This window comes from Coregonus clupeaformis, unplaced genomic scaffold (genome assembly GCF_020615455.1).
Source record: "Coregonus clupeaformis isolate EN_2021a unplaced genomic scaffold, ASM2061545v1 scaf0897, whole genome shotgun sequence".
Taxonomy (NCBI): Eukaryota; Metazoa; Chordata; class Actinopteri; order Salmoniformes; family Salmonidae; genus Coregonus; species Coregonus clupeaformis.
The window spans coordinates 142,429-155,506 of NW_025534351.1; positions in this window are offsets into that span (position 1 = coordinate 142,429).

The window sequence follows — 13,078 nt, forward strand, 5'->3', positions numbered from 1 at the left end:
CGTGTTGAGCCTTGATCAGGAGCCAGCCGTCAAACACCTGTATCATGATGTCCTGGGGTCTGAACTGGGACTAGTGGTACCTGATAAACAGCCCCTGTATGCTGGGTGGTGGAGGAGGCCCCTTCTAGATTCACCACCCCCACCCCAGGTCGCGGCCTCACTCCTGGGTCAGGGTAGGTAGGTAGGCCTGGGCAGGGCGAACAGATTATGGTCCACACAGTCGTCCAAGTCACTTCCTATATTAAGGACTGCCTGTGAAACCCCTGGCTGCTGGTCTCTGGCTGGGGGTGGGGGCCCGGGGATGGAGGCCTGGGGATGGGGGGTGGGGGATGGGGGCCTGGGGATGGGGGCCTGGGGTGAGGGCCTGGAGGTGGGGTCCAGGGGGTGGGGGCCTGGGGTGAGGGCCTGGAGGTTCGTCTCAAGTCCTAATAGTGGGAGTGGATCAGACCTGCATTCAAATTGCTATTTAAAATATTTCCAAAACTTTTAGCATTTGCTTTAGCCTGCCTGGAGTAGCAGATAGGCGGGGTTCACCCTTTTGCAACTGTTTTCTTTCGGTTGAATTTGGCCAGGCAAGTATTTGCAATGATTTCAAATAGTATTTGAACCCAGGTCTGGACCTGGTGGGGATATGAGAGGGCTGTGTTTAGAGCTGGCAGATATGCAGCAGGAGATAAGATTGCATGTGGACACCGGGCCGGGGAGTCCCCATAGAGATACAATATTATTATCTCACTCTGTGGGAATCCCTTGGTCCTTGTAATAGCTTGTCATGATGAGAAAGTCGTGGATCTTGTTTGTTTTGGGTGATGTCATGTGAATTGATCATTTGTCATGTTGATGTGTCATTTGAGACCGTTGAGTTCACTACTAATGTTAACTGCCAACACAGTTAATGGCTCATGTGAGCCATATGTTTCTTTACACACTAAATATAATATATCCATTAGACTAACAAACAAAATAACTTAATGAATAAAAGCCCATACAAAATGTAATATAACTATTTCTAAATGTTTTTGAGCTCAGAAAATGTGTTTCTCTGGCGCACAATTGGCCCAGCGTCGTCCAGGGTAGGGGAGGGAATGACCGGCAGGGATGTAGCATGGCATTTGCAACGCCAGGGTTGTGGGTTCGATTCCCACGGGGGGCCAGTATGAAAAAATAAAATAATGTATGCACTCACTAACTGTAAGTCGCTCTGGATAAGAGCGTCTGCTAAATTACTTAAATGTGTAAATGTACAACAATATCATCTTTGTTTAATTTGAAGCATATTATTGTTTTGCCAAATCAAGTATTTTTGGGAAGAATGTACTTGTTTATGTTGAAGGAAGCAGCAACATTTGGAGAACAACGGGCTGAGGATTGGCAGCAATACCTCCTCCACACTGACTCTAAACACAGAGCGCCCCCAGGGGGGTCTCCTCAGCCCTCTGGACCCATGGCTGGCAGCAATACCTCCTCCACACTGACTCTAAACACAGGGGCCCCCCCAGGGGGGTGTCCTCAGCCCTCTGGACCCATGGCTGGCAGCAATACCTCCTCCACACTGACTCTAAACACAGGGGCCCCCAGGGGGTGTCCTCAGCCCTCTGGACCCATGGCTGGCAGCAATACCTCCTCCACACTGACTCTAAACACAGGGCGCCCCCAGGGGGGTGTCCTCAGCCCTCTGGACCCATGGCTGGCAGCAATACCTCCTCCACACTGACTCTAAACACAGGGGCCCCCCCAGGGGGGTGTCCTCAGCCCTCTGGACCCATGGCTGGCAGCAATACCTCCTCCACACTGACTCTAAACACAGGGGCCCCCCAGGGGGTGTCCTCAGCCCTCTGGACCCATGGCTGGCAGCAATACCTCCTCCACACTGACTCTAAACACAGGGGGCCCCCAGGGGGGTGTCCTCAGCCCTCTGGACCCATGGCTGGCAGCAATACCTCCTCCACACTGACTCTAAACACAGGGCGCCCCCCAAGGGGGGTGTCCTCAGCCCTCTGGACCCATGGCTGGCAGCAATACCTCCTCCACACTGACTCTAAACACAGGGCGCCCCCAGGGGGGTGTCCTCAGCCCTCTGGACCCATGGCTGGCAGCAATACCTCCTCCACACTGACTCTAAACACAGGGCGCCCCGCCAGGGGGGTGTCCTCAGCCCTCTGGACCCATGGCTGGCAGCAATACCTCCTCCACACTGACTCTAAACACAGGGGGCCCCCCAGGGGGGTGTCCTCAGCCCTCTGGACCCATGGCTGGCAGCAATACCTCCTCCACACTGACTCTAAACACAGGGGCGCCCCCAGGGGGGTGTCCTCAGCCCTCTGGACCCATGGCTGGCAGCAATACCTCCTCCACACTGACTCTAAACACAGGGCCCCCCAGGGGGGTGTCCTCAGCCCTCTGGACCCATGGCTGGCAGCAATACCTCCTCCACACTGACTCTAAACACAGGGCCCCCCCAGGGGGGTGTCCTCAGCCCTCTGGACCCATGGCTGGCAGCAATACCTCCTCCACACTGACTCTAAACACAGGGAGCCCCCCCAGGGGGGTGTCCTCAGCCCTCTGGACCCATGGCTGGCAGCAATACCTCCTCCACACTGACTCTAAACACAGGGGGCCCTCCCAGGGGGGTCTCCTCAGCCCTCTGGACCCATGGCTGGCAGCAATACCTCCTCCACACTGACTCTAAACACAGGGGCCCCCCCAGGGGGGTGTCCTCAGCCCTCTGGACCCATGGCTGGCAGCAATACCTCCTCCACACTGACTCTAAACACAGGGCGCCCCCCAAGGGGGTGTCCTCAGCCCTCTGGACCCATGGCTGGCAGCAATACCTCCTCCACACTGACTCTAAACACAGGGCGCCCCCCAGGGGGGTGTCCTCAGCCCTCTGGACCCATGGCTGGCAGCAATACCTCCTCCACACTGACTCTAAACACAGGGCGCCCCCAGGGGGGTGTCCTCAGCCCTCTGGACCCATGGCTGGCAGCAATACCTCCTCCACACTGACTCTAAACACAGGGCGCCCCCAGGGGGGTGTCCTCAGCCCTCTGGACCCATGGCTGGCAGCAATACTTCCTCCACACTGACTCTAAACACAGGGCGCCCCGCCAGGGGGTGTCCTCAGCCCTCTGGACCCATGGCTGGCAGCAATACCTCCTCCACACTGACTCTAAACACAGGGAGCCCCCAGGGGGGTGTCCTCGGCCCTCTGGACCCATGGCTGGCAGCAATACCTCCTCCACACTGACTCTAAACACAGGGCGCCCCCAGGGGGGTGTCCTCAGCCCTCTGGACCCATGGCTGGCAGCAATACCTCCTCCACACTGACTCTAAACACAGGGCGCCCCCAGGGGTGTCCTCAGCCCTCTGGACCCATGGCTGGCAGCAATACCTCCTCCACACTGACTCTAAACACAGGGCGCCCCCAGGGGGTGTCCTCAGCCCTCTGGACCCATGGCTGGCAGCAATACCTCCTCCACACTGACTCTAAACACAGGGCGCCCCCCGGGGGGTGTCCTCAGCCCTCTGGACCCATGGCTGGCAGCAATACCTCCTCCACACTGACTCTAAACACAGGGCGCCCCCCAGGGGGGTGTCCTCAGCCCTCTGGACCCATGGCTGGCAGCAATACCTCCTCCACACTGACTCTAAACACAGGGCGCCCCCAGGGGGTGTCCTCAGCCCTCTGGACCCATGGCTGGCAGCAATACCTCCTCCACACTGACTCTAAACACAGGGCGCCCCCAGGGGGTGTCCTCAGCCCTCTGGACCCATGGCTGGCAGCAATACCTCCTCCACACTGACTCTAAACACAGGGCGCCCCCAGGGGGTGTCCTCAGCCCTCTGGACCCATGGCTGGCAGCAATACCTCCTCCACACTGACTCTAAACACAGGGGGCCCCCCAGGGGGTGTCCTCAGCCCTCTGGACCCATGGCTGGCAGCAATACCTCCTCCACACTGACTCTAAACACAGGGCGCCCCCAGGGGGTGTCCTCAGCCCTCTGGACCCATGGCTGGCAGCAATACCTCCTCCACACTGACTCTAAACACAGGGGGCCCCCCAGGGGGTGTCCTCAGCCCTCTGGACCCATGGCTGGCAGCAATACCTCCTCCACGCTGACTCTAAACACAGGGGCGCCCCCAGGGGGTGTCCTCAGCCCTCTGGACCAATGGCTGGCAGCAATACCTCCTCCACACTGACTCTAAACACAGGGCCCCCAGGGGGTGTCCTCAGCCCTCTGGACCCATGGCTGGCATCAATACCTCCTCCACACTGACTCTAAACACAGGGGGCCCCCCAGGGTGTCCTCAGCCCTCTGGACCCATGGCTGGCAGCAATACCTCCTCCACACTGACTCTAAACACAGGGCGCCCCCAGGGGGGTGTCCTCAGCCCTCTGGACCCATGGCTGGCAGCAATACCTCCTCCACACTGACTCTAAACACAGGGGCCCCCCCAGGGGTGTCCTCAGCCCTCTGGACCCATGGCTGGCAGCAATACCTCCTCCACGCTGACTCTAAACACAGGGCGCCCCCAGGGGGGTGTCCTCAGCCCTCTGGACCAATGGCTGGCAGCAATACCTCCTCCACACTGACTCTAAACACAGGGCGCAACCAGGGGGGTGTCCTCAGCCCTCTGGACCCATGGCTGGCAGCAATACCTCCTCCACACTGACTCTAAACACAGGGCCCCCCCAGGGGGGTGTCCTCAGCCCTCTGGACCCATGGCTGGCAGCAATACCTCCTCCACACTGACTCTAAACACAGGGAGCCCCCAGGGGGTGTCCTCAGCCCTCTGGACCCATGGCTGGCAGCAATACCTCCTCCACACTGACTCTAAACACAGGGGGCCCCCAGGGGGGTCTCCTCAGCCCTCTGGACCCATGGCTGGCAGCAATACCTCCTCCACACTGACTCTAAACACAGGGCCCCCCCAGGGGGGTGTCCTCAGCCCTCTGGACCCATTGCTGGCAGCAATACCTCCTCCACACTGACTCTAAACACAGGGAGCCACCCCAGGGGGGTGTCCTCAGCCCTCTGGACCCATGGCTGGCAGCAATACCTCCTCCACACTGACTCTAAACACAGGGGGCCCTCCCAGGGGGGTGTCCTCAGCCCTCTGGACCCATGGCTGGCAGCAATACCTCCTCCACACTGACTCTAAACACAGGGGCGCCCCCAGGGGGGTGTCCTCAGCCCTCTGGACCCATGGCTGGCAGCAATACCTCCTCCACACTGACTCTAAACACAGGGCGCCCCCAGGGGGGTGTCCTCAGCCCTCTGGACCCATGGCTGGCAGCAATACCTCCTGGCTGCGTGGCTTTTCACGAAACAAACTCCATCATGAAGCTTGCTGACGACACCACGGTTGTAGTCCTGATAACCAAACAACGACGAGTCAGCCTATCGGGAGGAGGTACAGTACCATTCAAAACTTTGGACACACCTACTCATTCAAGGGTTTTTCTTTATTGTTACTATTTTTTACATTGTAGAATAATAGTGAAGAAATCAAAACTATGAAATGACACATATGGAATCATGTAGTAAAAAAGTGTTCAACAAATCAAAATATATTTTATATTTGAGATTCTTCACAGTAGCCACCCTTTGCCTTGATGACAGCTTTGCACACTCTTGGTATTCTCTCAACCAACTTCATGAGATAGTCACCTGGAATGCATTTCAATTAAAAGTTAATTTGTGGATTTTCTTACCTTCTTAATGCGTTTGAGCCAATCAGTTGTGTTGTGACAAGGTAGGGTTGGTATACAGAAGATAGCCCTATTTGGTAAAAGACCAAGTCCATATTATTGCAAGAACAGCTCAAATAAGCAAAGAGAAATGACAGTCCATCATTACTTTAAGACATGAAGGTCAGTCAATCTGGAACATTTCAAGAACTTTGAAAGTTTCTTCAAGTGCAGTCGCAAAAACTATCAAGCGCTATGATAAAACTGGCTCTCATGAGGACCGCCTCAGGAAAGGAAGACCCAGAGTTACCTCTGCTGCAGAGGATAAGTTCATTAGAGTTAACTGCACCTCAGAAATTGCAACCCAATTACTTCAAGAGTTCAAGTAACAGACACATCTCAACGTCAACTGTTCAGAGGAGACTGTGTGAATCAGGCCTTCATGGTCGAAATGCTGCAAAGAAACCACTACTAAAGGACACCAATAATAAGAAGAAGAGACTTGCTTGGGTCAACAAACACGAGCAATGGACATTAGACCGGTGGAAATCTGTCCTTTGGTCTGATGAGTTTAAATTTGAGATTTTTGGTTCCAACCGCCATGTCTTTGTGAGATGCAGAGTAGGTGAACGGATTATCTCTGCATGTGTGATTCCCACCGTGATGCATGGAGGAGGAGGTGTGATGGTGCTTTGCTGGTGACACTGTCAGTGATTTATTTAGAATTCAAGGCACACTTAACCAGCATGGCTACCACAGCATTATGCAGCGATACGCCATCCCATCTGGTTTGCGCTTAGTAGGACTATCATTTGTTTTTCACCTCCAGGCTGGGTAAGGGCTATTTGACCAAGAAGGAGAGTGATGGAGTGCTGCATCAGATGACCTGGCCTCCACAATCACCCGACCTCAACCCAATTGAGATGGTTTGGAATGAGTTGGACCGCAGAGTGAAGGAAAAGCAGCCAACAAGTGCTCAGCATATGTGGGAACTCCTTCAAGACTGTTGGAAAAGCATTACTCATGAAGCTGGTTGAGAGAATGCCAAGAGTGTGCAAAGCTGTCATCAAGGAAAAGGGTGGCTACTTTGAAGAATCTCAAATATAAAATATATTTTTGATTTGTTTAACACTTCTTTGGTTACTACATGATTCCATATGTGTTATTTCATAGTTTTGATGTCTTCAATATTATTCTACAATGTAGAAAATAGTAAAAATAAAGAAAAACCCTTGAATGAGTAGGTGTGTCCAAACCTTTTGACAGGTACTGTAAAAAAAACTGTCATTGTTGTGCCAGGACAACAACCTCTCCCTCAACGTCAGCAAAACAAAGGTGTTGATTGTTGACTTCAGGAAACAGAGGAGGGAACACACGCCAAGACGGACCAGTACATCACTGGGACCGTGTTCCCACCCATCCAGGATATCTACTTGAAACGGTGCCTGGGGAAGTCCTGCAGCATCATGAAAGACCCCACGCACCCCCAGCCTCGAATGGAAATAGACATCTGTTTACAAAACACCAAAACGTGTGCCTAATGACATTCCACGATTGCCATTGAATAGGCCTACATGAATTATAAATTATATACATAGATATTGTGATTTATTTGATAATGTAAAACACAATACAACCACACATGTGGATAATGTATTTAAAAATCATTGAGGATGACACAAACAAGTTTGAAAACATATTTCCATTGTGGTTCTCTTAAGTAAATGGTTAAAAAATGAACACACTACATAGCCTCCTAGGCATACTTGGGTAACACTGTCACGCCCTGGCTCTAGGGACTCTTTTATGTTGAGCCAGGGTGTGTAGAGTGTATGTTTTGTGCTCTTTGTTTTCCATTCTAGTATTGTATTTCTATGTTGGCCAGTGTGGTTCTCAATCAGAGGCAACGTGTATCAGCTGTTGCTTGTTGTCTCTGATTGAGAACCATACTTAAGCAGCCAGTTTTCCCACAGTGTTTGTGGGATCTTGTTCCAAGTAGGTTGTGTTTGATCCAAGGACGTCACATTATCGTTTTGTTGTTTTTGTTCGTGTGATCTTTATTTAATAAATATTTTCGCAAATAACGCTGCGCATTGGTCCTCTGTTCCCGACGATCGTGACAGAAGATCCCACCAAAACTGGACCAAGCAGCGTGTCCAGGAGCCATCACCAGGGGAATCGCTAGCGGATCTCCGTGGCAACCTCGACTGGGTCAAGCCTAGTGAAGAGCAGAGAGGGTGGACTTGGGAGCAGTGGAGGAAGAGTCTCGACTGGGTCAAGCCAAATGAAGAGCAGAGTGGTTGGACTTTGGAGCAGTGGAGGAAGAGTCTGGCGAGAGATAGGGAGGCTTGGTCCACGGGGAGGAGAGACACCCAGAATTTTTTTAGGGGGGGGCTCACGCCGTGGACGACGGGGCAGCAGGAGGCCACGATGGAGCGGTCCAGCGGGTTTGCAGAGGAGGCCGCCAGGTTAAGGGGGCCACTAGTCACAGAGGAGAGGGAAAGTGTAGAGGCACGGCGAGAGGTACTGGGGTGTGTAACCAGTCCGGTCCGGCCCGTTCCTGATCCCTGCGTAGGGCCAGTGGTGTGTGTCCCCAGTACGGTCCGGCCTGTTCCTGTTCCTCGCATCGAGCCTGTGGTGCGTGTCGTCAGCCCGGCCTGTTCCTGCTCCCCGCACCGAGCCTATGGTGCGCGTCGCCAGCCCGGCCCGGCCTGTTCCTGCTCCCCGCACCAAGCCTATGGTGCGCGTCGCCAGCCCGGCCCGGCCCGCTCCTGCTCCCCGCACCAAGTCAGTGGTGCGCTTCGTCAGCCCGGTCCGGCCTGTTGCTGCTCCCCGCATCAAGTCAGTGGTGCGCTTCGTCAGCCCGGTCCGGCCCGTTCCTGCTCCCCGCACCAAGCCTATGGTGCGCGTCGCCAGCCCGGCCCGGCCTGTTCCTGCTCCCCGCACCAAGCCTATGGTGCGCTTCGTCAGCCCGGTCCGGCCTGTTCCTGCTCCCCGCACCAAGCCTAGGGTGCGCGTCGCCAACCCGGCCTGGCCTGTTCCTGCTCCCCGCACCAAGTCGGTGGTGCGCGTCGCCAGCCCGGCCCGGTCCATTCCTGCTCTCTGCACCAAGTCAGTGGTGCGCTTCGTCAGCCCGGTCCGGCCCGCTCCTGCTCCCCGCACCAAGCCTATGCTGCACGTCGCCAGCCCGGCTCGGCCTGTTCCTGCTCCCCACACCAAGCCAGTGGTGTGCGTCGTCAGTCCGGCACAGCCCGTGCCTGTTCCACCGGTGCCTGGTCGGTACCGGTCAGCTGCTCCACTCGGAGCTAGAGCAATCCGCTCCACCAGTGTTCAGTCCAGCTCCGGTCAGCAGGGCCAGACCGGACCAGGGGTACTTTGGGGGGTTAGAGAGGGAGTGGGGATCATGCCCGGAGCCGGATCCGCCGCCAAGGCGGAGTGCCCACCCGGTCCCTCCCCTGTGGTGTTTGGTTGGCGCGGTCGGAGTCCGCGCCTTTGGTGGGGGGGTACTGTCACGCCCTGGCTCTAGGGACTCTTTTATGTTGAGCCAGGGTGTGTAGAGTGTATGTTTTGAGCTCTTTGTTTTCCATTCTAGTTTTGTATTTCTATGTTGGCCAGTGTGGTTCTCAATCAGAGGCAACGTGTATCAGCTGTTGCTTGTTGTCTCTGATTGAGCACCATACTTAAGCAGCCAGTTTTCCCACAGTGTTTGTGGGATCTTGTTCCAAGTAGGTTGTGTTTGATCCAAGGACGTCACGTTATCGTTTTGTTGTTTTTGTTCGTGTGATCTTTATTTAATAAATATGTTCGCAAATAACGCTGCACATTGGTCCTCTGTTCCCGACGATCGTGACAAACACATATAACACATAAAACAAAGTACAGGACGACGTCGTCATAGAGACTCCCTCAGTACATCAGCCATCTCAGGCTCCTAAACGGAGTTAGATGATTGGTTTGATGATGTCAGGTGACGCCAGATGATTGGTTTGATGATGTCAGGTGATGCCAGATGATTGGTGATGCAGTTTGCAGCTTGCAGACTCTGACGTTAACCTCGAGTAACCTCCTGTAGCTTGCTGGCCCTGATGTCGCCCTTACAAAAAAAGATAGCAGTTTTGAAACTGCAGTAAAAGTGCAGTAACTGCAGTCGACTGTGGTATTTTGGACGCCGTAATTGTAGAATAACTGCAGTGTACTGCACTCTAACTGCAATCTTTTTTCGTAAGTGCGTCCTGTAGCCTGGACTTCATACTCCTCCACAACCCACTTGGTTGATGCCTGCACTAACAGACATCAGCAGTAGTCATCCTCACTACAAGCAGGATTGCCATGTTCACCGTTTCCGAGCAAATTGGGCTACTTTGAAAAACTGTAATATCTTATGTTTCACCGAGTCGTGGCTGAACGACAACATGGATAACATACAGCTGGCGGGGTTTTTCGCTGCATCGGCAAGATAGAACAACGGCCTCCGGTAAGACAAGGAGTGGCGGTCTGTGTATATTTACAAACAACAGCTGGTGCACAAAATCTAATATTTAATATCTAATATTAAGGAAGTCTCAAGGTTTTGCTCACCTGAGGTAGAGTATCTCATGATAAGCTGTAGACCACACTATTTACCAAGATAATTTTCATCTATATTTTTCGTAGCTGTCTATTTACCACCACAAACCTCCCGAGTGGCGCAGTGGTCTAAGGCACTGCATCGCAGTGCTAGCTGTGCCACTAGAGATCCTGGTTTGAATCCAGGCTCTGTCGTAGCCGGCCGCGACCGGGAGACCCATGTGGCGGCGCACAATTGGCCCAGCGTCGTCCAGGGTAGGGGAGGGAATGGCCGGCAGGGATGTAGCTCAGTTGGTAGAGCATGGCGTTTGCAACGCCAGGGTTGTGGGTTCGATTCCCACAGGGGGTATGAAAAAAATATATATATATAATGTATGCACTAACTGTAAGTCGCTCTGGATAAGAGCGTCTGCTAAATGACGTAAATGTAAAACCGATGCTGGCACTAAGACTGCACTCAATGAGCTGTATGAGGCCATAAGCAAACAGGAAATTGTTCATCCAGAGCCGGCGCTCCCAGTGGCTGCGGACTTTAATGCAGGGAAACTTAAATCCATCTTACCTCATTTCTACCAGCATTTCAAATGTGCAACCAGAGGGAAAAAAACAACTCTAGACCACCTTTACTCCACACACAGAGACGTGTACAAAGCTCTCCCTCGCCCTCCATTTAGCAAATCTGACCATAATTCCATCCTCCTGCAAAAACTAAAGCAGGAAGCACCAGTGACTCGGTCAATAAAGAAGTGGTCAGATAACGCAGATGCTAAGCTACAGGACTGATTTGCTAGCACAGACTGGAATATGTTCCGGGATTCCGATGGCATTGAGGAGTACACCACATCAGTCACTGGCTTCATCGATGATGTCGTCCCCACAGTGACCGTACGTACCTACCCCAACCAGAAGCCATGGATTACAGGCAACATACCGCACAAGGGTAGAGCTGCCGCTTTTAAGGAGCGGGACTCTAACCCGGACGCTTATATGAAATCCCGCTATGCCCTCCGACGAACCATCAAACAGGAAAAGCGTCAATACAGGACTAAGATTGAATTGTCCTACACCGGCTCCGACGCTCGTCGGATGTGGCAGGGCTTGCAAACTATTACAGACTACAAAGGGAAGCACAGCCGCGAGCTGCCCAGTGACACAAGCCTACCAGACGAGCTAAATCACTTCTATGCTCGCTTCGAGGCAAGCAACACTGAAGCATGCATGAGAACATCAGCTGTTCCGGACGACTGCGTGATCAAGCTCTCCGTAGCCGACAAACTCAATGATGGTGTTGGAGTCGTGCCTGGCCATGCAGTCATGGGTGAACAGGGAGTACAGGAGGGGACTAACCACGCACCCCTGAGGGGCCCCCGTGTTGAGGATCAGCGTGGCAGATGTGTTGTTACCTACCCTTACCACCTGGGGGCGGCCCGTCAGGAAGTCCAGGATCCAGTTGCAGAGGGAGGTGTTTGGTCCCAGGGTCCTTAGCTTAGTGATGAGCTTTGAGGGCACTATGGTGTTGAACGCTGAGCTGTAGTCAATGAATAGCATTCTCACGTAGGTGTTCCTTTTGTCCAGGTGTGAAAGGGAAGTGTGGAGTGCAATAGAGATTGTGTCATCTGTGGATCTGTTGGGGTGGTTGCAAATTGGAGTGGGTCTAGGGTTTATGTGATGATGGTGTTGATGTGAGCCATGACCAGCCTTTCAAAGCACTTTATGGCTACAGACGTGAGTGCTACAGGTCTGTAGTCATTTAGGCAGATTACCTTAGTGTTCTTGGGCACAGGGACTATGGTGGTCTGCTTGAAACATGTTGGTATTACAGACTCAGTCAGGGACAGGTTGAAAATGTCAGTGAAGACACTTGCCAGTTGGTCAGCGCATGCTCGGAGTACACGTCCTGGTAATCCGTCTGGCCCTGCGGCCTTGTGAATGTTGACCTGTTTAAAGGTCTTGCTCACATCGGCTACGGAGATGCAGGTAGCCTATAGCCCCTGATAAGATAGTCTAGACAGTAGCCTAGGCAAAATGTAGGCAAGATATAAACTGAACGATTTAGCAGCTTGCTTAGTTCAAATTAACAGACTAATTTATTCAACATGAAAAGTTTAGAGATTTCGCAATAAGAAGTTCTTGTGTTTCCCAATAGCCTGCTGGAACAGGATGCGGTTATAATTTCAATCACTGAATTAAATATTAATAATATGTTCTGTATAGGAACTGAATATGGTTGTCAACAACAGCCAGTGTTTATTTTTTGAAATTCTAATCTGAATGGCTGTTACCGTCAATCTAATGCGTTCTAACAATTGATCAGCAACTGCGATAGAGCTTTAATAACTTCCAATTTAATTAACTAAACATGGGCATTAATAATTGCATAATAACACAAGGCTACAACAACAATACACTGAAGTCACAGGCTATTTGATAAATCCGTTTGCCAGCTCCAGGTAGGCTACGTAAGTGGCACCAATTGATTAGTGATATAGTCATTTCAACATATTTATTGTATCAAATGGCAGCCTACAGTCGGAGGAGATGACTCCTAACCAATCGTTCTATTTTGTATGTTTTTTCGCGTTATTTGTCACTTATTTTGTACATAATGTTTCTGCCACCGTCTCTTACGACCGAAAAGAGCTTCTGGATATCAGGACAGCGATTACTCACCTCCTACTGGACGAATATCTTTTCTTCAACGCGTCGGACGCGAAGGATTTACTTCAGACACCCGACAAGGCCCAAATCCCCGTCATTCGCAGGAGAAAGAGACGGAATTATATCGGGGACGTAGGTCGGGGTGCCTTGAAAGGATCCGA